Source organism: Chiloscyllium punctatum, unplaced genomic scaffold (assembly GCF_047496795.1).
Source record: "Chiloscyllium punctatum isolate Juve2018m unplaced genomic scaffold, sChiPun1.3 scaffold_199, whole genome shotgun sequence".
In the NCBI taxonomy this organism is placed as follows: Eukaryota; Metazoa; Chordata; class Chondrichthyes; order Orectolobiformes; family Hemiscylliidae; genus Chiloscyllium; species Chiloscyllium punctatum.
In genome coordinates, this window is record NW_027309933.1 from 278,414 (window position 1) to 305,995 (window position 27,582).

At 45.8% G+C, this 27,582-nt stretch overlaps 1 long non-coding RNA gene across 2 annotated transcripts in view; it reads left to right on the plus strand.

Moving 5' to 3' along the window:
• Positions 1 to 3,489: 3,489 nt before the first annotated feature.
• The window catches only part of LOC140471913 (uncharacterized), a 29,566-nt gene continuing 5,473 nt past the window's right edge, over positions 3,490 to 27,582 (plus strand). Inside the window, exons 1-6 of one of the 2 annotated variants that reach the window (XR_011957266.1) lie at positions 3,490 to 3,576; positions 5,510 to 5,616; positions 10,291 to 10,398; positions 14,132 to 14,174; positions 14,269 to 14,349; positions 21,985 to 22,091. This is a non-coding gene — a long non-coding RNA (uncharacterized lncRNA). The remainder of the gene's footprint in view (positions 3,577 to 5,509; positions 5,617 to 10,290; positions 10,399 to 14,131; positions 14,175 to 14,268; positions 14,350 to 21,984; positions 22,092 to 27,582) is intronic. The other variant, XR_011957265.1, reaches the window with a different exon arrangement.

Here is a 27,582-nt window from a genome sequence, read left to right on the forward strand (position 1 = left end):
CCTTCAGCCCAACAAATCCACACCAACCCTCCGAAGAGTATTCCAATCAAACCTATTCCTCAATGTTTACCCCTGATTAATGCACGGAAGCTGTGCATCGCTGGACACTATGGGCAAATTAGCATGACCAATTCATTGAACCTGCACTTCTTTGGATTGTGGGAGGAAACCACTTAGATCACATTTTGCTTTTGAAATCAACCCATCACAACTGTACCTCCTTTTTAAAATAGCTACTTGGCTAGGCCCCTGCACTCACAGTAATGCAAATAATTTCTTTTTGCAAGTATTCAAATTAATTTTGGAAATTAACAGTGAATCAGCTGCCACCTCCTTTCCAGATGATCTCAGCTCTTCCTTGAAACAGCAAAACCCAATCAGAACATTGAAGCATCCAATGTTTTAAAAAAATCACATGCTCGGTCACTGTAATATGATGGGTTTTTTAAACATAACGCTGAGCAAAAGTTAATTTAGGGCAAAATGGAGAACTCGAAGAGAAAGGTGAACCACCCGTGGGTAATAAAGGCAGTCAAGGGCAGTACCCACAAGGAAAAAATGACATAGCAGCAGATGAGTAAAAAGGAAGAAAACTGACCATGTAATTAAATTGACAAGAAACAAAAATGAATGGCAAGAGTTGTCCAGGTATATTAAAAATGGAGTATCTAAAGTCAGCATCGATCCCTTGGAGGTTCTGACTCTGGAATTGATAATGGGTGCAGGGAAACAGCAGATAATTTAAACCGATATTTTACATTGATCTTCATGAAGGAGGATACCGTTATCATCCTAAAGGTAGCAAATAAGCAAGTTACTCATGGGAAGTAAAATGTTATAACAGTCTTTGTCACAAGGGACAAAGTATTGACCAACTAATAGGACTAAAGGTAGACAGGACCTAATGGCCTGGATCAAACATTTTTAAGGCAACTGGCTGCAGAGACATTTAAGGCATCGATTGGAATATTCCAGAATCAAGGGATACAGGGAACATCCAGTGGATTGATGAGCCTGTTCAAGAAGGAAAGGGAGACAGAAATCAGGAAACTATAGACTAGATTGGATTATTTACAGCGTGGAAACAGGCCCAATAAGTCCCTACCGACCCGCCGAAGCACAACCCACCCAGACCCATTCCCCTACATTCACCCCTTCACCTAACACTACGGGCAATTTAGCATGGCCAATTCACCTAACCTGCATATTTTTGGATTGTGGGAGGAAACCGGAGCACCCGGAGGAAACCCACGCAGTCACAGGGAGAATGTACAAATTCTACACAGAGAGCAGCCTGAGGCAGGAATTGAAGCTGGGTCTCTAGTGCTGTGAGGCAGCAGTGCCAACCACTGTGCCACCGCGCCACCCAGTTAGTTAGTTTAATATCTGTTTTGGTAATATGACAGAGTTGAATATAATAGTAAGAAATAGCAGGACATTTTGAAAAGTTTGTCCTGAAACATGGTAGACTGGGTTTTGTGAAAGAGAAACGGTATTTGACAAATTTGTGACAGTTCATTGAGGAGATAACAAACAGGGCTGAGAAAGGGCAAGCCAATGATGTTCTGCATTTGGATTAAAAAAATGTAATTGATAAGGTGCTACATAAAAGTTAATTGCACAATATAGGAGCTCACCGTATCGGGGTAATGTATTTCTTAAATGAATCCAGAGACTGGGCCTCCACTACCCTCTGGGGCAGAGCATTCCACACAGCCACCACTCTCGAGGAGAAACTTCTTCACCCAATCTCTGTCCTAAATGGTCTACCCCGTACTTTTAAGCTGTGAACTCTGGTTCGGCACTCACCCATCAGTGGAAAGATATTTCCTGCTGCCAGAATGTCCAATCCTTTCATACTCTTATATGTCTCAATCAGATCCCCTCTCAGTCTTCTAAACTCAAAGGTATACAAGCCCAGTCGCTTCAGTCTTTCAGTGTAAGGTAATCCCGCCATTCCAGGAACTGACCTTGTGAACCTGCACTGCACTCCCTCAATAGCCAGAATGTCTTTCCTCAAATTTGGAGACCAGAGCTGCACACAGTACTCCAGGTGTGGTCTCACCAGGGTCCTGTACAGCTGCAGAAGCACCTCTTTGCTTCTATACTCAATTCCTCTTGTTATAAAGGCCAGCATGCTATTAGGTTCTTCACTACCTGCTGTATCTGCATGCTTGCCTTCATTGACTGGTGTACAAGAACACCCAGATCTCTCTGTACTGCCCCTTTACCTAAATTGATTCTATTTATCTTCCTTCCTGTTCTTGCCACCAAAGTGGATAACCATACATTTATCCACATTAAATTGCATCTGCTATGCAGCTGCCCACTCACCTAACTTGTCCAGGTCACCCTGTAATCTCCTAACATCCTCATCACATTTCACCCTGCCACCCAGCTTTGTATCATCAGCAAATTTGCTAAAGTTGAGGGCTATGCGAATCAAGCATAAAAGAGGTGTTGAGGCCTGGGTTGGCCCAGCCATGATCTGACAGAATGGGGGGAACAAGCTGAAGGGGATGAATGCTGTACTCATGCTCCGATTCCTTGAGCCTCCATTTCATGCATTTTTGTCTCCAAAGATGAGCATGATACAATGTGCTAAAGATCTCAGATGTTGTGAAAATGGTGTGTTTATGTACTGATTCAGATGGTATTGATTCATCAATCACAGCTATGCAGTCATGAGAAGGAAGGGAATTCCCTCCATGAATACAGGAAATCTACTGCAGAGCTCACACAAAGGGAATTCTTCCCTTTAGAGCAGAAACGTGTGTTGCTGGAAAAGCGCAGCAGGTCAAGCAGCATCCAATGAACAGGAGAATCGACGTTTTGGGCATAAGCCCTTCTTCAGGAATGAGGCTGGTGTGCCAAGCAGGCTAAGATAAAAGGGTAGGGAGGAGATAATTGGGGGTAGGGCATTGGGAGTGCGATAGGTGGAAGGAGGTCAAGGTGAGTGTGATAGGCCGGAGAGGGGGTGGGCACAGAGAGGTCGGCAAGAAGATTGCAGGTCAAGAAGGCAGTGCTGAGTCTGAGGATTGGGACTGAGATAAGGTGGGAGGAGGGGAAATGGTTGGGACTGAGATAAGGTGGGGGGAGGGGAAATGGATGGGACTGAGATAAGGTGGTGGGGGGAGGGGAAATGGATGGGACTGAGATAAGGTGGTGGGGGGAGGGGAAATGCCCGAAACGTCGATTCTCCTGTTCCTTGGATGCTGCCTGACCTGCTGCGCTTTTCCAGCAACACATTTTTCAGCTCTGATCTCCAGCATCTGCAGTCCTCACTTTCTCCAATTCTTCCCCTCAGTAAACTCTCCCATCACATTACCCAACGTATCAGCTCAAGCAGGATGCACTGCGCATGATCTCGCCAACAAAGGGACCCCGGGTGATTGATGTCAGCACCGGACCAATGAAAGGACGGTGGGCGGAGCATGAGGACCTGGCGTGGCGGGTACTCCAACCAATCAAAGTGAATGATGGGCGGAACTCGACTAAATCACGTGATCACCCTTTCGCGTTTGGCGCAGAGTCGATGTAATGAATGCTCGGGAAGTTATGGAGCGAAAGGATACGGTAAGGAAAGAAATAAACAGGGAAACGGGAGAAAAATTGTGTTCCGATGAAAGGAGAGGTTTTATAAACAAATTGTGCACGTCGGAAAACACAAATTTGAACGTCCCAGTCCCGCGTTTGCAGTAAACGGAGAATTGCCTCAGCGCGGCTCCAGGGCTGAGTGAGCGCCGCCATCTTTATTCGGGGCAACCAATCACTGGACACGTGCGGAGCCGCCATCTTTGTAGGGGGCAAGGTGCAGCGTTTCTCTGGTAAAAGTCATAGGGCAGGATTTACACAGAGCATATTCAAACCTCGAGAGATAGGTGTTTATTTCTGGATTTGGTTCGTCATTCATTTAAATGATTTGGATGTCAACATAGGAACTATAGTAAATAAGTTTACAGGCCATACAAAATTGGAGGTATTGTGAACAGGGAAGAAGGTTACCTCAGAGTGCAATGGGATATTGATCAGATGGGGTTTAATTTAGATAAATGTGAGGTGCTGCATTTTGGAAAAGCGATTCAGGGCAGGACTTATACACTGAATGGCAAGGCCCTGGAGAGTCTTGCGGAACAAAGAGACCTTGGAGTGCAGGTTCATAGTGTTAAAAACAAAATCAATAGTTTAGACGAGACCACCAAAACTGGAAGCGAGACAATTTATTCTACGATCTTACAAGAATCGGACTCCAATTGTACAGAACAATTGAAGTGAGGAAAAATTCAAATTACTATACTAGTTGTACCTTTGAATTGCGTGAGGTCATCTCTCCCGACTATGACTGGCTCCTATACTAAACGATCTTTCTTATTGATTTCTATTAATGCCCAGCTATGCTCCACCCTTATTGCCCCCTTCTCTCCAAGTTGGCAACTTTCTCCTCTAAGTGCTGACACAAGGCTAAACCTATATCTTGATGTTCCTTCTCACTTGTCCATTGACCATAGGTACATCATGATCTGGATCAACATTTTGTATCAACTCTGCTGGTACATTCCATCCCTGCATATTTCATTGACTTGTATAGCTCAAGCATTTTGGTTATCTCAGCGTTTTGCTGAAAACACAAGTTTTAAACAAAACTTATTTGAACTTTATTTTAAACATTGAACTTATTTGAAACTTATAATAATTACACACTAAAATTAGTATTTAATTAACCATGGTGAGGCATAAAAGGCTGGGGCTGTTTTTCCTGGACTACCATAGGCTGAGCGGTAATGTTATGGAGGTTTATACAATCATGAGGGGCATGGATAGGGTAAATGAACAAGGTGTTTTTTCCTGGGGTAGTGGTGTCCAAAAGTAGAAGGCATTGCTTTAGGGTGAATGGGGAAAAATTTCAAAGGGGCCTTAAGGCCAACTCTTTAATGTAGTGGGTGGAATGAGCTGCCAGAGGAAGTGGTGGAGGCTGGTACAATTAAAACATGTTAAAGGCCTCTAAATAGATACATGATATGATTAGGAAGCGTTTACAGGGATATGGGCCAAGTAGTTGCAAATGGGAATAGATTAGGTTAGGATATCTGGTTGGCATGGATATGTTAGACCGAAGGGTCTGTGTCGGTGCTATACATCTCTCTGACTGTGGGATCATAACAGCTAATATTGCTCTGATTCACCTCTGGGCTCCCTCATGGCCACTTTGTCAAAATCTAGCTTCCTCAGTCTTGAACAGTAGGTGTATTTTTGGTCTGTTTAGTATTTTACTATTACTTTAACAGAGATTCTTGTAAGTTAATTTTTCACTGCTTCCCAGCCCCTGACCATGTGCTGCTCTATTATCAGATTATTTTTTTCTAGAAAATCTTTAACAGTCAAGAATTCTTTTTTCCAATAAGCAAGTGTATTTTCCTTCTGTTTCTGACTATCAAATTCTGCACCATTTTCATTCCCTGTAATCCGTTTTGCACTCCCTGAAACATCAACTGTGTTCCTCCTTCCACAGATACCAGTGATTAATGCCAAAGCCCTGTTGCCTGTGGAGAGGGTGATGTTTGACTTTCTTGTACAGCTGCAGTTTGTGTGGTGAAGGTGCTTTCACAATGTGGTTGGGTAAGAGACATTACAGATTATTCATTCAGCAACTGTGATGATTTGAAGATAATGTCTAAATCAAGAACATGCTTATAATTTCACAAAGATATATTTTGGGAACTTTAGACATGAGGCCAGAGAAGGTTGATATTAGGTCAGGTGACCAAAAGCACTGCCAAATAAGCAGGTTTTGAGGAAAGTCTGAAAGCAGATCTGTGAGGTTTTGACTGTGAATTTCAGACCTTGTTGCTTTAGCAACTGTAGAAACAGCCACACAGGTGAAATAATGATTTAACAAATCGTTAGGAGTCTTGAACAGAATGGGTTGTCGAGGTCTCAAAGGGTGTGTGATGCAGCGAGCTAGGGATTAAATCAAGGGTGAGAATTTTAAATTGGAGGATGTGGGCCGGGTGCTGGCAGGTGAGACTAGATTGGGTTGGGATAGCTGGTTGGCATGGACGGGTTGGATTGAAGGGTCTGTTTCCATGCTGTACATCTCTATGGCTCTATGTTGTTGATTATGAATAGGAGCCTATTGATGGATCAAACAGTTTGGTACGAGGGAGTACTTGGGCAGCAGAGATTTAATTTTTCTTGAGATTACAGGGAGGTTGAATGTGGGAAACTGGCCCTGAGTGTGTTTGGATAATGAAGTCTGGAGATAACACAAGGTGGATGAGAGTATATGAGCTGAGATTAGTGTGGAATCAGCTAGAAATATTGGTCTTGGAGTGGGACTGGACTGTCACACTCTCCTCACCTCTGGGATTCAGCTGGATGTCAGGTTGTGAATCAGGGCAGTATCACAATTGGGAGCTGAGTGGCCCTGGTGGAGTCTAAAATGAGTGTCACTCAGCTGCTGCTTGGTAGCCCTGTCGATGACATCTTCCATCACTTTACTGCTGATCGAATGTGGACTGATAGATGGAAATTGCCTGGGTTGGATTGCCCTGTGTTTTTGTGTTGAACATCCCTGGGCAATGTTCCACATTGTCGGTCGATGCCAGTGCAGGAGCGGTACGTGACTTGGTGGGTGGCAAGTTCTGGAGCACAAGCCATCAGTATTATTGCCAGAATATTGGCAGGGCCCGTAGCCTTTGCACTACTTAACCATTTCTTGATGTTATTCAAACTGAATCGAACTGGCTTGAAACTCACATCTGTGATGTTAGAAACCACTGGAGAAGGCTAAGGTGGATCATCCACTTGACACGTTTGGCTGCAGATTGCTGCAAATGCTGTCACCTTATCTGGTGCATGGGTGTGTGAGACCCCTCCATCAGTAAGGGTGGGGATATCTGTGAGACTTCCTCCAGTGAGTTGTTTAATTGTCCATCACCGTTCACAACTGGGTGTGGCAGAACTGCAGAGCTCCGATCTGATCTATTGAATGTCGGATCACTTAACACTGTTGCTTGCTGCTGATGCTGTTTGAAATGCAGATAATCCTGTTTGGTAGATTCACCAGGTTGGCACTTCATTTTTAGGTATGCCTGGTGCTGCTCTTGGCATGACCTCCTTTACTGTACATTGTGATGGGTGAGTGTGGGATGTACAAATCCATGAGATTACAGATTGTGCTGGAGTACAGTTCTGCTGCTGTTGATGTCCCATAGTGCCTCAGAGATACCCAGTTTGAGATCCTACATCTCTTCAAAGTCTGTCCCATTTAGAGTGGTGATAGTGCCACTGAACACAATGGAGGTTTTTCTCAACTTTAAGCCAAGACTTTGTCTCCAAAAGGAATGTGTGATGGTCCCTCGTACTGATACTGTCATGGCCAGATGGATCTGCCACTGGTCAATTCATAACAATGAGATCAAGTATGTTTTTCCCTCTTGTTGGTTCCCTCACCACCCGCTGCAGACTCAGTTGAGCAGCTATATCCTTTAGGACCTGACCAGCTCAGTCATTAATGCTGTTGCAGAGCTAGTCTCGATTGTGGATCTAGAAATCCTGTACCCAGAGTACTTTTGACGCCATTTTACTTCCTCAGTGCTTCCTCCAAATGTTCAATATGAAGGAGAACTGATTCATCAGCCGAGGGAGGATAGTACGTGGTAATCAGCAGGAGCCATGAGACTTCCTGGTGTCCAGAGTCAATGCTGAGTACTCCCAGGGGAAATCCTCCCTGTCTGTACACCACTGTGCCACCACCTCTGCCTGGTCTGTCCTGCCGGTGGGACAGGACATATCCAGAGATTTCAGGAGAAAGTGAAGACTGCAGATGCTGGAGATCAGAGTCAAGAGTGTGGTGCTGGAAAAGGACAGCAGGTCAGGCTGATGAAGGGCTTAGGCTCGAAACGTCGATTCTCCTGCTCCTTGGATGCTGCCTGACTGTTGTGCTTTTCCTGCACCACACTCTCTATCTAGGGATGGTGATGATGGTGTCTGGTCATTGTCTGTAAGGGTTGATTTCATGAGTATGACTATGTCAGGCTGTTCGTTGATTGATCTGTGAGACAGCTCTGCACATTCTGGCACCAAAATCCAGATGTTAGTCTGGAGGACGTTGCACCATCGAGAGGGCTGATTCTATGGTTGAATTTCCTAATGCCTTGTTAGATGCCGAATGGTCTATCCAGTTTCATTCCTTTGTTGAAACTCTGCAGTGATTATTTCAGTGAGGAGATTGCTGGGCCACCGTCAGGTTGGCAGGGTTTTTTCCGCCATTGACAATGGTTTCATGGAGATCAGGAGATTCCTAATTCCAGTTTTTTTCCTGGAATTCAGATTTCACTATCTGCCAAGATGGGATTCGAACCAGGACTTCAGTCATTTGTTTTAATATTCTGGATAAAAGTTAAATACATCAGGTTTGTTCATTCGTTTTAAATATCACTTAACCAGGTTTTGTTTCTTTGTGAAACACTGTCCATCATCCTGTCTCCTCCATCCTTCTCTCCAACAACAAGAGTTTGGAGCACATGGACTTTCTCTGTCACTAAGACTGAGATAATCCGATCTGCTGCTTCCCTCCCTCCCACTAGCCCACGGAGCCAAACTGCCTCACGTGGTGTTCCTGGTTTTTGTCCGAAACTGACATCTTTCTCCAATCTCATGTCAAGCCTTATCAGAGCTCACCTTGACCCTTTACCCTAATCTCACTCAACTATAGACTTTCCAACTCTCTTTCCTCCTCCTCATCAGTCCCCCTCACCGATTCACAGATATTGTTCCTTGTTCTGTCTTTTCTCGTTATGTCCTTCTCTTCCAAAATCCTGCTCCATCTCCGCTCTCCCTTTCCTTTCTGAATTTCTTGCATTTGGTGTCCTTGGCCCCTCCTGTAGCTCACGTACAATGCCAGGAGGTGACATTATGCAAAAGCACCATGTTGGGTTTCACACGTACACTGAAGATGCCCAACCCTTCCTCCCCATCATCCCTCTCCATTACTCCACTGTTACTCAGTTATCAAACTGCTTACCACACTCCCACTACTCGATTAGCTGCAGTTTCCTCCAATGAAACATTGTAATGGTTAAACCCATTGCCTTATAAATTCCTTTCCCTTACTTCTGAGCCCCTCCCTCTCACTGGGAACTGTCTAAGGCAGAACTACACTCTTCAGAGTATTGCTGTCATATCTGACCCCAAGCTGACCTTCTGATCAGACACCTACACAATCACAAACACCAGGAATTCCAATCTCTTAAACGTTGCTTGTCTCCTCCTCACCCCAGCTCCATTGCTACTGAAACCCCTTACCCGTGTCGGTGTCGCCTTAAACTTGATGAATCTGAAACGGAACCCTTGATTCCGTGACTGACACAGAATCTGGTTTCGGACTCCCCCATGATGGGAAACACCCTCTCACTATTTATCCTGTCAAACCCCTTAAGAATCTGGTGGTGCGGTTTGATTGTAGATGGTGGAAATGGGAGAGGATGATGTGTTGTATCTGGGTGGAAGGTAAGGACTTGGGGAGGGTTCTATCCTTGTTGCAGTTTCACACTGTCAGGATTCTAATTTTCCCAGCTCCCATCAGTTCTGAGGAAGGGCCACTGGATAGATTTCTGTTCCCAGATGCTGCCAGACCTGCTGAGCTTTCCCAGCACCTTCTGCTTGTTGTTCCTGATTGACCCCATCCATACACCTTCTGGGTTTGATTCAGACAGGGGGAGGATCCCACCACTGACCTCACAATGGGGTCCAGCTGATTGATGGCAGCTTCAGACCAATAGGAAAAGGTGGTGGGACTGGTGGACCAAGTGGAACCAGCTGGTCATCCAAACAATAGGAGTGAGTGAGGGGCGTGGCCAGTGGGATGACACGTCACCATAACTCTGCTGATGCAGTGCCACGTGAGTTGGCCGTTGGTGAATGTGGGAGATGCAAACAGGGAAGGGGAGAGTGGCCTCGGGGACAGGGAGATAATGAGTCACTTTAGACTGGGAAGTTTTAATTACCCTCTGTGCGGGTCATTAGTCTGAATTAGAAACTCTTAGTCCCGCGTTTGTAGCAGATGGGAAAATGGCTGCGGCCCTCAGCCGGTGATAGGACCTGGGATATGGTCGCCATCTTTATTAGGGGCAAGGTACAGATGAGGTGCATGTGCATGTCCCCTTCCTAGGATGGGGGGTGCGATTTGAAGAGAGGCATTTACACATCAAGCACATACCAAGAGAAAAGTATGTCTTTATATTCTTTATGCACTGACTGTGAGTTTTGTTTTGTGAATTCATTTCATAGGATATTAAATCAGAATAATTGAGGCTGGGATCTCAAAAGCAAGTTTTTCCAGTCAATGGAGTCATCAGGATCTGAATATCATTGGCATTTAACTGTGGAAGGAGAAAGGTTTGTCTGTTCTGTTTGTGAGAAAATATCTCCAATATTTTTGTTAAGCAGAAAGATGTACAAATACGTGGTTGGATCACCCTTTGGGTATGTGCTGCCTTCTGGGCCATGCAGCTGAGGAAGGAGATATTGGCCTGAGAGGGAACACAGATTTATCCAAACTACACCTCATCTCTGTAAGAACTGTCAGATTTCGATCCAATCACCCACTTCATGATGTTAACCTATAAACTCTTTATTTTCAATTACCTGCAAACTTCTCATTAAAATTCCTTTTGGACTCAAATTCCAGCACCTTTCCAGGTGGAATGTTCCAGATTCTACCAACTGTCTGTTCATTCAGAAACTGCTGAGGTCCATGTTGACTCTGGGGTTACAAAGGGCTGAATTGAAAGATGATTTGCTGTCCCTGAGCTCCCATTGAGATGCATTAGAGCAGTACAGGAGACTGAGGGCAGTGTAGGTGTGAGCAGACAATGAAAATGACAGGGCTGTACTGTGAGGGCTGCTTGGCTCAATGAGAGTGTTCTGGAGTTGGGTGTAAACAGAGCGAGGGGAGACAGGGAGAAGGTGAAGCTGAAACTCCGTTTTAGTTCAGGCCTTTCAGAAACTCACATGATCCCAATGGGAACAGCCAGTTTTTATGTGGTACCTGCGGAGTATTTCTTAACAGTTTTTAAAGTATAACATAACAGGTTAAGTAAAGATTGGTGCTTTTGATTTTAATAGAAATGTTTGTGTGAAGGAAGGTTGCTAGTTCATTTAAATTCTCTGAATGGGAGTAACTAAATGAATAAAGAGAGACATTGAGATCGGAGCCCTCAGACCCGTAGTGTGCTACTCTTGCACAATGTGGGAAATAAGGGAAGCTTCAAGTATCCCTGACGGCTATGTATGCAGGAAGTGGACCCACCTGCAGCTACTGGGAAACTGCTTTTCAGACCTGGAGCTGTGAGTGGAGCATCTGCAATACTGAGAATGTTACGGTCAGCATGTTTAGTGAGTTAGTCACACTGCAGGTGAGGGTTACACAGGCAGAAAGGGAATGGGTGACCATCAGATCAAGAAAATAGACAGGAAGGGAGTGCAGGAGTCCCCAGTGGTTATCCCCTTCTCAAACAGGTACAGATATACCACTTGGGATTCTGTTGGGAGGTTATGGGTGGGGTAGCCTCTTGGGAAATCAGCAACAGTCAGGTTCATAACACCACAGAAAGGTCTACTGCACAGAGTGGGAGGAAAGAGAGTGGCAGGGCTAAAGTGACAGGGGATTCAATAGTCGGTGCACAACAGGCACTTCTATGGCCACAGACATGAATCCAGGATGGTATGTTACCTCCCTGGTGCCAGGATCCGCGATAGCTTGGATAGGCTATCGGACATTGTGGAGCTGGAGGGTAAACAGCCCATGGTGGTGGAATCTTCTCACTGTGAAGACCATGGATCATTTACATTCTCCACTGCTTCCCACTCCTATCTGCTTCGAAAAGAGAGAATCACAGAAAAACACGGAATAAAATGGGGTCAGAGTCTCTGGTATAAAACTGTTTAACACAGTGTCCTCATCTTATCCATACTGGTCATCAAGCACACATACCCAGTGTGATCATCTAATACCTTTTGATATTAGAATAGATGATACATGATTAGTTAATGTTTTGATGAGGAAAATGAGCAAGAGAGGTTTTGTAGTAATTTCTGGAGCTCAGGGTGCATGAATCTGAATTAAAAATGGGCTATCCTCAAGGCTGGAATTAGAGAAAGGCACTTAGCACAGAGATTTGTGGGGCTCGAGGAACTTACAAATACAAGGAGGATTGTGAGAATGGATGATGTTACAGAGACAGATGTTTTGTGATACCAGAGATAGTGAGGGTTCTGAGGCTGGAGAGGAATTAGAGAGATAAGGAAGAGTTGTGAAGCTGATGAAGTGACAGTGATAGAGAGAGTTGTGAGCATGGAGCAATTTACAGAGACACTGAGAGTTAGAGTCTTAAAGTTATTCAGCATGGAAACAGACCCTGTGGTCTAACCAATCCATGTCGACTATAATTCCAAACGAAACTAACTGCACCTGCCTCCAAATATTTCCTATTTATGAACTTTAGCCGATGTCTTTTAAAGATTGTAATTGTATTCACAGCTCCCATTTCCCCTTGTCGTTCATTCCACAAATGTAAAAATATTCTAATATCTATTAGGATATCTATAAAACATCCTAAAATCTATTTAAAACCTTTCTCATCTCTCTTCAAAATGTGTGCACCCGAGTCTTCAATCCCCCTGCGACCCCCCGGGCATTCATCTTATCTACACACTCCGTGATTTTATAAACCTCTAATAAGTTCACCCCTCAACCTCCTATACTCCAGTGACAGAAATCTCAGCCTATCCAGCCACTCCTTCAACACTACCCCTCCATTCATGGCAACATCCTGGGAAATATCTTCTGAACCTTCTCTAATAACATCCTTCCTATAACGGGGAACCAGAACTGGACGCAGTATTGCAGAAAAGGCCTCATCAGCATCCTGTACAGCCTCAATATTACGTCCCAACTCCTCTACCTAAAGGTCTGAGCAATGAAGGTAGGTGTGCTAAACACCTTCTGAACCACCCTGTCTACATATGACACAAGACCTGAACCCTTCGGTCTGTTTGTTCTATGTCACGACTCAAGGCCTTACTTTTAATTAGTGAAATTAATTAATGAGGCTAAAGGGGATGTCTGTTTTATCAAAATGTAATAGCTTACATTTATTCAAATTAAACACCATCCGCCCCCTCTTCAGCCCATTCACCCAATTGATCAAGATCCCTTTGTAATCATAAATAACCTTTGTTACTGTCCACTTTAACAGTTTTGATGGCACCCACAAACAAACCATACTTTGTATATTCTTACCCAAAACATCTACACTCATGGCAAACAAAAATGGACCCAGCACCGATTCCTGTAGAACACTACTGGTTACAGGCCTCCAGTCTGAAAAGCAACCCTCCACTATTACACTCTGTTTCCTACCGTTAAGCTAGTTTTGTATCCACTTGGCAAGCTCTTCCTGAATCCCATGTGATCAAACTTTACAAATTAGTCTCCCGTGCAAAACCTTGTGAAAGGCTTTACTAAAGTCCAAATAAACAATATCTAACGCTCTGCCCTCGTCGATCTTCTTGGTTACTACCTTAAAAAGCTCAATCAAGTCTGTGAGACGCCCTCTTGTGTAACCATGTTGACTGTCCCGAATCATTCCTTAACTCTCCAAATACATGTAAACCCTATCCTTCTGAATGACCTCCAACAGGTCACCCACCACTGAAGTCAGACTACGAGGTCTACAGTTCCTAGGCTTCTCCTTCTGTCCCTTCACAAACAAAGGTACAACATTAGCCACTCTCCAGTCATCAGGTAGCTCACCCGTAGTTATCGATTATACAAATATTTCTCCATGGTGCCCACAATTTCCTCCCACCCAAACTGTTCCCATCCTATCACTTCAGTCACTTGCCCTGTCTGATCAGCCAAGAAAAGGGTCAGGTGTTGCTTGCTTTCTGATAGGAACATTTACATATTGATAAAGAACATTTTCTTGGACTCGTTTAACAAATTCTTTCCCAACCAAACCTTTCACACTATGGTTGTCCCAGTCAATGTTTGCAAAATTGAATCGTCTACTATAACCACCTTATTATTCTGACTTTATATCTGAGATCTCTCTGTATGTTCCTTTAGTTCACTCTGATTATTGCGGCGTCTATAGTGCCATCCGACTAAGGTGATCATTTTTTAAATTTTGAAAACACAATTTTATTTTTAAAAAGCTCTCCTCCTCAATTTAAAAATAAATCTCTTTTTGTTTATTCACTCAGTTGATGTGGGTGTTTACCCTGAGGGCAGTTGAGAGTTAACTACATTGCTGTGGGTCTGGAGTCACTTGTCGGCCAGACCAGGTGAGGATGACCGTTTCTTTCCCTAAAGGACATTAATGAATCAGATGGGGGTTTTCTAACAATCGACAATAGTTTCATGGTCATCATTAGTCTTTTCATTCTCAATTGTATTGAATTCCGATGCCACCATCAGCCATGTTGGGATTCTAACCCTAATCCTCGGAACATTACATATATTACTCGTCTAGCAAGAATACCATCTGGCCATTACCTCCTTTTTTAGCAGAGTTTTTTAAAAAAAGTTCCCTCATTCTACATGTGCAATTTGTGATAAAATACTCAAATGTCCATGTGTCGGCCTCTCCAAAAGGTCACTCAACAGAAATCTGTTTGGGGTGAAAATATTTCACTCTTTTTTTGGGGTTTTTTTATTATTTTTCATTTTTGAGGTAAAAGAAACAAAAATGAATCCAAATAAAAATCTTACATCACGGACATGTAATTTCTGAAGCTGGAGGGGGATTACAGAGACAGGGAGGGTGGTGAGGCTGGAGGGGGATTACAGAGACAGGGAGGGCGGTGAGGCTGGAGGGGGATTACAGAGACAGGGAGGGTGGTGAGGCTGGAGGGGGATTACCGAGACAGGGAGGGTGGTGAGGCTGGAGGGGGATTACCGAGACAGGGAGGGTGGTGAGGCTGGAGGGGGATTACAGAGACAGGGAGGGTGGTGAGGCTGGAGGGGGATTACAGAGACAGGGAGGGTGGTGAGGCTGGAGGGGGATTACAGAGACAGGGAGGGAGGTGAGGCTGGAGGGGGATTACAGAGACAGGGAGGGTGGTGAGGCTGGAGGGGGATTACAGAGACACGGAGGGTGGTGGGGCTAGAGGGTGATTACAGAGACAGGGAAGGTGGTGGTGGTTGAGGGGGATTACAGAGACAGGGAGGGTGGTGGGGCTGGAGGGGGATTACAGAGACAGGGAGGGTGGTGGGGCTAGAGGGTGATTACAGAGACAGGGAGGGTGGTGGGGCTGGAGGGGGATTACAGAGACAGGGAGGGTGGTGGGGCTAGAGGGGGATTACAGAGACAGGGAGGGTGGTGGGGCTAGAGGGGGATTACAGAGACAGGGAGGGTGGTGAGGCTGGAGGGGGATTACCGAGACAGGGAGGGTGGTGAGGCTGGAGGGGGATTACCGAGACAGGGAGTGTGGTGAGGCTGGAGGGGGATTACAGAGACAGGGAGGGTGGTGGGGCTAGAGGGTGATTACAGAGACAGGGAGGGTGGTGAGGCTGGAGGGGGATTACCGAGACAGGGAGGGTGGTGAGGCTGGAGGGGGATTACAGAGACAGGGAGGGTGGTGGGGCTAGAGGGTGATTACAGAGACAGGGAGGGTAGTGAGGCTGGAGGGGTGATTACAGAGACAGGGAGGGTGGTGAGGCTGGAGGGGGATTACAGAGACAGGGAAGGTGGTGAGGCTGGAGGGGGATTACAGAGACAGGGAGGGTAGTGAGGCTGGAGGGTGATTACAGAGACAGGGAGGGTGGTGAGGCTGGAGGGGGATTACAGAGACAGGGAGGGTTGTGGGGTCGGAGGGGGATTACAGAGACAGGGAGGGTGGTGAGGCTGGAGGGGGATTACAGAGACAGGGAGGGTGGTGAGGCCGGACGGGGATTACAGAGACAGGGAGGGTTGTGAGGCTGGAGGGGGATTACAGAGACAGGGAGGGTGGTGGGGCTGGAGGGTGATTGTTGACCAAACATCACTGTGGTGTACATGGACTGCAGCATTTCAGGAAGACAGTCTACCACCACTTTCTCCAACACAAAGGTGGCCAATCAATACTGGTCTGGGCAGCAAAGGCAACCCCCAGTGAATAAAACCAAGCAGTGACCTCTCTGAGCTGACTGGCTGTGAAGTTATAAACATCTCTGGAAATGGAGTGGACAGAGAAGAGAAACAGTGACATTTCACAGCTGCCCTCCGAGAGTCCTCACCCTTGGAAGTACTCCGAGCCGGGGATCAGCTCCGTGGGTTTCAGTCTCTTCAAATATCAATCTTAGTCTGTTCTACTTTATTAAATCTACAATAGTGAGTAAAGTGAGGGTTTCTTTTTAATGTCTTACAGTCTCTTGAATAAATGTTTGAAATATAAATCATAAGCATTGTTATTCTCGGGCAGTATTTTTCCAGCAGTAAGACGGTGCCTTTTTCTTGGTCTGTAGATTCTTAAGGTGGAGAGATGGCCTGTTGTAGAGTGGCGTGCTGTTCCTGTCAGATGTGGGAGATTAGGGAGAGTCTCCATGATCCTGATGATTATGTCTGCAGGAAGTGTGATTGTAAATCCTATTGGATCGCATGGATTGGTGGAGGAGTGATTAAAGGCAGTGAGGAATTGACAGGAGCCTGGGGGTGTGATTAAGGGGCAGTCTCAGGATTGCAGGATACTGCAGATACAGTCAGGTAGATGGGTTACCTCCAGGAAAGCTAGGAGGGGTAGGCAGGTAGTACAGCAGTCTTCTATGGCTATCCCCCCCTCTCAAACAAGTATACTGTTTGGGAAAATGTAGTTGGTAATAGACTTTCAGGGGAATGTAACACTGACAGTCAAGTTACTGTGACTGAGACTGGCTCTACTGTAATGTGAGGTATATCCAGTTCCACACTATCAATGGTGATAGGGGACTCTCTAGTCAGGGGCACAGTCTGCCGTTTCTGCAGCTGACAGTGAGACATCAGAATGGGGTGGTGCCTGGTTCAAGAATGACTCCGAGATGGTTCAGAATCTTCTCAAAGGGGAGGAATCTGCCGTGATGGGATTCAAACCCAGATCCCCAGATCGTTATCTGGGTCTCTGGATTAACGGTCTAGCGATAATTCCACTCCATCATCAGGACATGAGGCAGGGTGAGTGACTGAGGTATCAGTGGGGCAGCACATCAGCACCAAAGATCCCACAGTATTGTGGCTCAGTGGTTAGCGCTGCTTCCTCAGCACCAGGGACATGGGTTTGATTCCAGCCTCAGGTGACTGTCTGTGTTCAAGTTGGCACATTCTCCCCAGTATCTGTGAGGGTTTCCTTCGGGTGTTCCAGTTTGCTCCCACAGTCCAAAGATGTGTAGGTTAGTCAGATGAACCATGTTAAATTTCCCAGAGTGTCTAGATGCAGTATATGAGGTTTTGGGATGTGCAGGCAAATCTCTGCCTGATATGAAAAGATCCTTTTGTGGTCTTGGACAGAGGTCAGAGGGAGGTGTGGCCGCACGTTTTACATTCCCGTGGCGGCAAGGGAGGGTCAAGGGTGTGGAGCGTGGGTTGGTGGGAGGGTGTGGACCGAACAAGGAAGGTGCAGAGGAAATGGTCTCTGCGGAATGCAGATAGGGGTGGAGAGGGAAATATGTCTCTGGTGGTGGGGTCTGACTTTAGGTAGCAGAAATAACAGAGGTTAATGCGCTGTATCTGGAGATTAGTGGGGTGGAAGGTGAAGACCGCAGGTCTATATTCTTTATTGTGGCTGGAGGGGTGGGGCAAAAGGCGGAGGTGCGTGAAGTGGAGGGTATGTGTTGGAGGGCATTGTTGATCAAGTCAGAGGAAAATTATGGTCCTTGAAGTAGGCCGTTCTGGGATGTGCTGGAGTAGGATCCAAAGAGATTAAACAAATATATCACTGACAAAAGATTAACTGGACCAGAGAATAGGACCCCTTAAAGGTCAACAAGGCTGTCTATGGAACCACAGGGGGTGTGAAAGATATGCAAATATTTCACGTCATTTTTACTGGAGAAGTATATGGAAGCTCGAGAGTTTGGAGAACTAAACAGTGATAACTTGAAAAGTGTCCATGTTACAGAGGAGGTGGTACTGGATGTCTTAAATCGCATCAAGGTGGATAAAGCCCTGGAACCTGATCAGGTGTATCCTGGAACTTTCTGGAAATCTAGGGAAGTGATTGTTGGGCCTCTCCTGAGGTACTTGTATCGTTGATAGTGACAGATGAGGTGCCATTATTTTAAAAAAAGTGTTAAGGAGAGGCGATGGAACAAGAAATCAGTGAATTTGAAGTCAAGATGTTGGAAGGGATTCTGAGGGACAGGATATCCATCTATTTGGAAAGGTAAGGAATAACAGGGAGAGTCAATGTGGCTTTGTACATGCACAATTGTGTTTCACTAACTTGAGTGAGTGTTTTGAAGTGACAAAGAAAATTGATTAAGCCAGGCGGTGAATGTTGTTTATATGGACATTCAACAAGGTTCCACAAAGCAGACTGGTTCGCAGGGTTAGATAACATGGAATGCAGGGAGAGCAAGCCATTACAAAACTGCCTTGAAGGTAGGAGACAGAGAATGATGATGGAGGGTTGCTTTGCGGACTGGAGGCCTGTGAGCAGCAGTGTGCTGCAAGGATGGATATTGGGCCCTTAAATAAATGACTTGGATGTGAATATATGAGGTATAGTCAGTAGGTTTACAGAAGACACCAAAATTGGATGTGTAGAATGAAGACGGTTAGTTCAGAATACAACAGGATCTTGATCAGATGGGCCAGTGGAGCAAGGAATGGCAGACGGAGTTCAATTTAGATAAATGTGAGCTGTTGTATTTTGGAAAGGCAAATCAGGGCAGGACTTATACACTTAATGGTAAAGTCCTGGGGAACATTGCTGAACAAAGAGACCTTGGAGTGCAGGTTCATAGTTCCTTGAAAGTAGAGTCACAGGTAGGCAGGGGAGTGAATGCAGCATTTGGTACGCTCCCCGTTATTGGTCAATGCATTGAATGCAGCTGTTGTGATGTCATATTGTGGGTGGACAGGGCACTGATTACAGCTCTTCTGGAATTCTGTTTACAGTTCCAATCTCCCTGTGCTTGGAATAATGTTGAGAAACTTGAAAGGGTTCAGAAAACATTTGCAAAGATTTTGCCAGGGTTGGACGGTTTGAGCTGAATAGGCTGGGACTATTTTCCCTGGAGAGTTGGAGGCTGAGAGGTGATCTCATAAAATCATGAAGGGCATGGATAAGGTGAGCAGTCAGGGACTTTTTCCCAAGTTCGGTGGGTCCAGAACTAAAGGGTAAAGGCTTAAGGTGAGAGGGAAAAGATTTAAAAGGGATCTAAGGGGCATCTTTATCATGTTGAGGGCATTGCAAGTATGGAATGAACTGCAGAGGAAGGGGTGGAGTCTAGTACCTTTGCAGCATTTAAAAGGCATTTGATTGGGTACATGAAGAGAAATGTTTTTAGAGTGATAAGGGTGAACCGCTGGCAAATGGGACTCCATTAATGCTCTCCGTTATTGGTCAATGCATTGAATACAGAACCTTGGATGTCATATTGTGGCTGGACAGGACATTGATTAAGCCACTTCTGGAATTCTGTTTTCAGTTTGAATTACTCTGTTCTGGGACGGATGTTGTGAAACTTGAAAAGGTTTGGACAAGATTTACAAAAACGTTGCCAGGATTGGAGAATTTGGGCTACAGGGAGAGCCTGAATAGGCTGGGGCTATTTTCTCTGGTGAGTCAAAGACTGAGAGGTGACTTCATGGAGATTTATAAAATCACGAGGGGTGTGAATAAAGTGAGCAGCCGGAGTCCTATTTCCTCAGGTGAGGTGGGTCCAAAACTAGAGCACCTGGGTTTAAGTTGAGAGGGAAACAATTTAAAAGGGATCTATATGGCAACGTTTTCAAGCTGAGTGTATGGGAGGGGCTACCAGATGAAGTAGTGGAGGCTGATAAAATCACAACATTTAAAAGGCTTCCAATTGGGTACATGGTTTTGATGGATACAGGCCAATAGATGGTGAATGGGAATCCATTAGTTTAGGATTCCTCGTTGGCACGGACGAATTGGACGGAAGGTCTGTTTCTTTGATCTTAATAAATTAAGATGCATTCCTCTCTTTTGTGGAGAACGAGCTGAAGCACAGATAATTATCCTTGGAGCTGAGAAGGTGAAGCAGTGATTTCGACCTGGTGCAGATTTGGTTCCAAGGTCTTGAATTTGCAGAGAGAGAGAGGAATTGTTCACACTGTCACAATTTTTAGTAACTTTCAAGTAATTGGCAAATAATATAAGGTGAAAATGTGAACACTATTTTATTCAGTAAGTTCTGAGCATCTGGAACAGTCTGAATGACACAGATTCAGCAGGTATTCTGAAACAGACTTGGAATTTTACTTTTTAAGGAAAGATTTGGGGGGCTATGGGCAAATGGGAGGGGACTTGGGACAGATTTGCAGCATCTCCAGAAGGAGAGAGTAACAGCCCCAATGGGCTGAATAGCCCCCAGGCCCTGTGCTCTGTGATACTGCCCCATTCACTGTGAATGATGAAGCTCATCCCAGGGCAGAGAGAGGGATTAGCCCTCCACTCTCATCACAATGGGGCCCGGCTGATTGACGGCAGCTCCAGACCAATGGGAGGAGAATCTGTGTAGTCCTGCAGCCAATGGGATTGAATGAGGGGTGTGGCCAGCAAGACAACACCTGTCCATGAGTTGTGCAGGTGCCGTGTCACTGGGTGGGGTTGGGAGAGACAGCAGAGACTGGGACAGAGGCTGTGGGACCTGAATTACAAACTCCCGGTAAATTAAAACCAAAAGAACTGCAGAAGATGTAAATCAGAAACAACAACCAGGAGGTTCTGGAAAAGCTCGGCAGGTCTGGCAGTATCTGTGAAGAGAAATCAGAGTTAAAGTTTCAGACTCAGTGTCCCTTCCACAGAAGAGATATTACTGAGAAAAAAAAGTCAGTTTATGTGCAGAAGTTAGTGTGGGGGGAAGATAAAAGGAGTAAAGGATAGGTGGGGATAGAGTGAGAAGAGTGGTTGGATAAAGGAGTGGATAACGATCTGGCTGGGGGAGGGTGATTAGCTGTTAATGGAGACTGTTAGTGGCTAACCATAGGTAGTGTGTAATGGCAGGCTGTGAGAACGAGGCCTGGTGTGTGGGGTAGGGGGCTTCGACATGAGGTTGTTAACTTATGGTTAGCCACTAACTGTCTCCATTGTAAGCTGTTGCCCACCAATATCACTCCACGATTGGAGCTGCCGAGGACACAAACCTTTGGAATATCTTCCCTAAACCCCTCTCTCCGCCTGAAAGATGTATCTAAAAATCGTTCTCTTTAATCAACGTTTCCATCATTCGTGAAGCATTTTAGGAGATTTGTCAATGTGAAAGGCTCGATACAATGCAGGTAGTTGTTGTTATTGTCTGACATCAGGTGAAACAGGAATGAGCCCTCTCTCTCTCTCTCTCTCTCTCTGAGACCTGATGAACAGCAAAAGCAGGAAGCACTGAGCATGCTCCAACCCACAATGAGCCTCGGATTATTGATGTCAGCGCAGGACCAATAAGAGTGGGGGAAAGGGGGCGAGAGGTGCTAGTTGGTCCTTCAACCAATCGGAGTGAATGAGGGGCGGGGCAATACTCAATCATGTCATAAACTTCACTGGCAGCACAGTTTTGTTGTGACCAAGGCATTGGAAATGTGTGAAGGTGAAGGGCAGGGGAAAGGAAAGACATATTGACCAGGAAGAGGAGGAAATTTTCACGGTATGGAATGAGAGGTTTTACAGAACTTAGTGCACTTTGTAAAACACAAATTTGAAAATCCCAAATTCTGCACCATTTTCCCTCCCTCTAATGCATTTTGCGCTCCCTGAAATATCAACTGTGTGTTTCTCTCTCCACAGATACCAGTGATCAATGCCAAAGCCCCATTGCCTGTGGAGAAGGTGATGTTTGACTTCCTTGTACAGCTGCAATTCCTGTGGTGAAGGTGCTCCCACAATGTGTTTGGGTAAGAGATGTTACAGATTATTCACTCAGTAACATTGAAGAGTTGACATTGTGTGTGCAAATCAACAACAGTTTGTTTTTTTTATCATGTTTATAATTCCACAGAAATACTATTGAGAACTTCTGACATAAGGCCACAGATGGGGATATTAGGTCAGGTGATCAAAAGAATTGCCAAATAAGCAGGTTTTCAGGAATACCTTAAAGGAGGAAAGTAGGTCTGAGGGGGTAAGGGTGGGAATTCCAGACCGTGTTGCCTTGGCAACAGTAGAAACAGCCAGACAGATGAAGCAATGAATAAACACATCGTTGAGAGTCTGAAAGAAAATAAGATGTTGAGGTGTCACAGGTTGTGTGGTGCAGGGAGACAGGGATGTTCACAGCCAGGAATTACATCAAGGGTGAGAATTTTAAATTGTTGCTTGTTAATAGGAGCCTTTTGATGGATCAACAAGTTTTGGTACAAGTGAGCACTATGGGCAGTAGGGTTTTAGATACTCTTGAGATTACATGTAAGTTCAATGTGGGAGGCTGGCCAGGAGTGTGTTTGGGTAATGAAGTCTGGAGATAACACAGGGATGGACAAGTGTTTCAGTAAATGAGCTGAGACTCGGGTGGAGTTGGGTGATGTCACTGATGTAGGAATAGTGCTTTTGGAGTTGGGCTGCTCCTCCTCCTCATCACCCCCCCTCCCCAATTCACAGATATTGTTCCTTGTTCTACCTGTCTGTCTTTCCTGGTTATGTCCTTCTCTCCCATTCTGCTCCAAACCAATATTTGACCCCACAGTTGTTGTAAAAACCTACACCATCCCGACACTCCCTTTCCTTTCTGAATTCCCTGTATTTGGTGTCCCTTAAGGATCTCTCCTTGGTCCCTCCTGTTTCTCACCTACATACTGCCAGGAGGTGACATTGTCCAAAAGCACCGTGTTAGGTTTCACATGTACACTGACGATGCCCAGCTCTCCCTCCCCATCATCCCCCTCCATTACTCAGTTATCAAACTGCTCATCACACTCCCACCAAGCGATTGGCTGCAATTTCCTGCAACGGAACGTTGCAATGGTTAAACCCATTGCCTTCAGTTGCTATTACAAATTACTTTCCCTTACTGCTGAGCCCCTCCCTCTCCCTGGGAACTACCTGAGGCAGGAGCCACACTCTTGACAATATTGCTCTCATATCTGACCCCAAGGTGACCTTCTGATCAAACATCTACACAATCACAAACACCAGGAATTCCAATCTCTTAAATGTTGCTTGTCTCCACCTCACCCCAGCTCCATTGCTACTGAAACCCCTGACCCGTGTCGGTGTTGCCTCAAACTTGACGAATCCAAATCTGAACCCGTGATTCCGCGACTATCCCAGAATCTGGTTCCAGACTCCCTCATGTTGGGAAACATCCTCTCCGTATTTACCCTGTCAAACTCCTTAAGAATCCTACACGTTACAATGAGACCACCTCTCATTCTTCCCAAATCCAGTGAGTAGAGTCCCAACTTCTTCAGCCTTTTCTTTAAAGATAAGCCCTGCAAACCAGGGTTCATCCCAGTCAATCTTCTGTGAAATGCCTCTGATGGAATGATGTATTTCCTTAAATAAAGGTACCAAAACTTCTGTCATTACTCCAGATGTGGTCTCACTCGCACTTTATAAAGTTCCTCTCAGGTATATACTCCAAACAACTCCCTTTAAACTTGCACAGATGTTGTTGGAAATGCTCAGCAGGTCATGCAGCATCTGTGAAGAAAAATCAGTTCAAGTTTCGGTCTGGTCACCCTTCCTCAGATACGTTAACTCTAATTTCTTTTCACAGATGCTGCTCGACCTGCTGAGCTTTTCCAGAAACCTCTGTTTCTCTTCCTGGTTTATAGCATCTTCAGTTGGTTCAGTTTTCATATCCTTTAAACTTGCCATCTCTTCTCTAGAATTTGTCATTTCCACCTTGGAAAAAAGATTCACATTTGTTTGGTCTCCCGTACCCTGGGAAAAAAGAAACGATGGCTAGTCACACTATCATTGCTCCTCATAATTCTATAAAGTTCGATAAAGCCACCTAAAGTGTCCAGTGCTGCAGGGAAATAGCCTCAGCCTATTCAGCCTCTCCCTTTGGTTCACATATTCCAATACTGGCAGCACCCTGGAAAAACTTTTTTGAACTCTTGCAAGTTTCCCAACATCTTTCCTATAGCAGGGAGACTGGAATGTAAAGCAATCTGGGGATTCCAAAAGTGGCTGAGCCGATAAACTGTACAACCGTACCATGATCTCCCAACTCCTATACTCAATGCACTGCCCAATAACAGCTAGCATACCGCACACCACCTTCACCGACCTGCCTACCTTCAACCACACTTTCAAGGAACTATCAACCCACACTGCATGGTCTGTTTGTCTGTCAACACTTCCCAGGAACTTGTCATTAAGAGGTTGAGTCCTATTCTGGTAACATCTTTCTGAAATCAGGGAGACCACAATTGAATACAGTATTCTAAAACTGTCCTCCCCAATGCCCTACTCAGCCCCAACGTGCCCTCCTAACCCCTATACTCAGTGACAGAATCCCTACAGTGTGGAAGCAGGCCTTTCGGCCCATGAGACCATCCCAACCATCGGAACAGCATTCCACCCTAACTCTGTAACCGACCATTACCCAAAGCTCATCCAGCTAACCTGCATGGCTTTGGATTTGTGGGAGGAAATTAAGAGCACCCAGAGGAAGCCCACGCAGACACACAGGGAGAATGTGCAAGCACCACACAGACAGTGGAATCGAACCAGAGTACGTTTATTGATCAGCACATTTCATTCAATGTTCGTGTCCCAAATGCCACGTTCAGCACCTGATCTCCCTGAAACTCTACTTTCCAAGAACTATGCAGTTGTTCTGAGCCCTTCAGAGGGAAATAAGGTGAGGAGGAGAAAACAGGAACAGGATTGAGTTTTAGATCTATAAAATAACTCTCCATCTTCCCCCTCTGTTCCCCTATCTCCCCCCGCTCTGTCTGCTCCCCCCTGCTCTGTCTGCTCCCCCCATCTCCCCCCGCTCTGTCTGTAGCTCCCCTCTGTTGGCCTGTTTTCTCCCCCCCCCCCCCCCCGTTGGCCTGTCCCCCTCCCTCTGTCGGCCTGTCCCCACCGGCCTGTCTCTTTTTTTCCCCCCCCTCCCCAATCGGCCTGTTCTCCACCCCCCTCTGTTAGCCTGTTCGCCCTCTTTCCCCCCTCTGGTCTGTTCCCCTCGCCCTTTCTGTCAGTCGCAACCCCCCGGTCCCCTCCTCTCTAATCCCACTTTCTGTCCAGACCCGGCTCTCTCTCCCGACCCATCTCTGTGCCACCCCTCTCTATCCCCTGCTCTTTCCCCATCCATTTCGGTCCCACCCCTCTCGATCTGCCTACCCTCCCTCCCAGTCCCCTAGTTCTGTACTCCCCCACTGCAGGACAAATATCTTGTCTATTTACCCTCTCCATGCCCAGCCTGATTTTAAAAATCTCTTTCAGGTCACCATTCAGCCTCTGACGCTCCAGGGAAAACAGCACATCCAACCCTGGCAACATGCTATAATTCTTTTCTGATCTCTTTAAAGTTTAAGAGCATCCATCTGATAGGAAGGAGAACAGAATTTTATGGAATATTGATTCGGCAACTTTTGCAATGTCCTGTACCGCCGCAATATGACCTCCCAACCCCTATACTCAATGCTCTGACCAGTAAAGACAAGCAGACCAACTGCCGCCTTCATGATCCTATCTACTTGCTACTCTACTGTCAAGGAACTATGAACCTGCACTCCAAGGACTCTTTACTTAGCAACATTCCCCAGGAACTTACTATTACTGTATAAGTCCTGCTAAAGTTTGCTTTTCCAAAATGCAACAGCTCGCATTTTTCTAAACTGAACTCCTCAGCCCATTCACCCATCTGATCCAGATCCTCTTGTACTCTGAGGTAATCTTTTTTCACTGTCTACGACACCTCCCATTTTGGTGTCATCTGCAAACTTACTTACAATACCTCTTATGTTCACATCCAAATCATGGATATAAATGGTGAAAAGTAGTGGATCCAGCACCGATCCTTGTGACACTCCACTGGTCACAGGCCTCCAGCCTGAAAAGCCCCCTCTGCCTTCTACCTTCGGGCCAGTTTTGTACTCCATGCGATCTAACCTTGCTGACCAGTCTCCCATGAGGAACCTTGTCGAAAACATTACTGAAGTCTATGTAGATCACGTCCATGCTCTGACCTCAGCAATCCTCTTTGTTACTACTTCAAAAAAACTGATTCAAATTCATGAGATATGATTTCCCATGCACAAAGCTGTTATTAGTATCCAGGATTTAACTCTGTACCTTGGGGTCTGCGTTGCCCAGTTATAGGTGTTAATATTCTGGATGAAGTTCATGTACAACAACATTTTGTCAGTGACTCTGTATTGAGTCTTGTTAATGTCATCAACAGAGGTGAGTTCCTTTTGAAAGGCAGTCTCTGTATCCCTTGCCCACCAGGAAATAGTGTAAGTGTCCTTACCTCTGGACTAGGGGGATCAGGCTCAGAGTTGAGTAACAGCATCTTTGAAGAGGCTGATTAGTAAACCTGCCCAAGCCACCAGGCCATACTGTCTCCCAGCTGTCCCTGCCTGAGCCTCCAAACAGAACCTTCCTGTAGTTTCTCTCCTGTCAGACTCACCCATTGCTCAGTTAGTCCAGGATCCCCTCCTGCTGCTGCACTGTTCCTGTCCCTCACTGACCTGTCCATCCCCCAGTGTTCACCCCATTCATTCATTGTTTACAATCCCATTGTCCCAGTCCTCCAGCCCTGCCCCCTCCACCCTATAGAGATGGCTCAGTGGTTAGCATTGCTGCCTCACAGCACCAGGTACCCAGGTTCGATTCCGGCCACGGGCGACTGTGTGGGGTTTGCGCATTCGCCCCGTGTCTGAGCGGGTTTCCTCCGGTTTCCTCCCACACTCCAAAGGTGTGCAGGGCAGGTGAATTGGCCATTCTAAATTGCCCATAGTATTTGTTACATTAGTTAGGGGGAATGGTTCTGTGTAAGTTACTGTTTGGAGGGTCAGTATGTACTTGTTTGGCCGAAGGGCCTGTTTCCATACTGTAGGGATTCTGATATATTGGGCAGCAGCTGCTGTCAATCACCCAGACTCCTGTATGATCGGGAGCTCGTGCTGCAGGAGGGGAGACAAGTGCACGGGTGCAGTGCTGACCAATTGTGGGAGTATGTGCAGCATAGGTCAGTGCCTGGGAAGGAGGCTGTGGGTGTGAGGGATTAATCTATCATTAGCAGCTTCATCCCTCTGGGAGCAGGACCCAGGGGAATGGCCCTTCTCTTGCTACCCTGACATGTAATCAGACTATCAGTGGTGCAGCGTTTTGCAGAAAGTTATCAGAACTCTTTTGTGAAGATTCAGGGTTGTTATGGAAAGGGACAAGGATGGGCCTGCAATTAGAATTCTAATTTGGCTCATTTTAGTC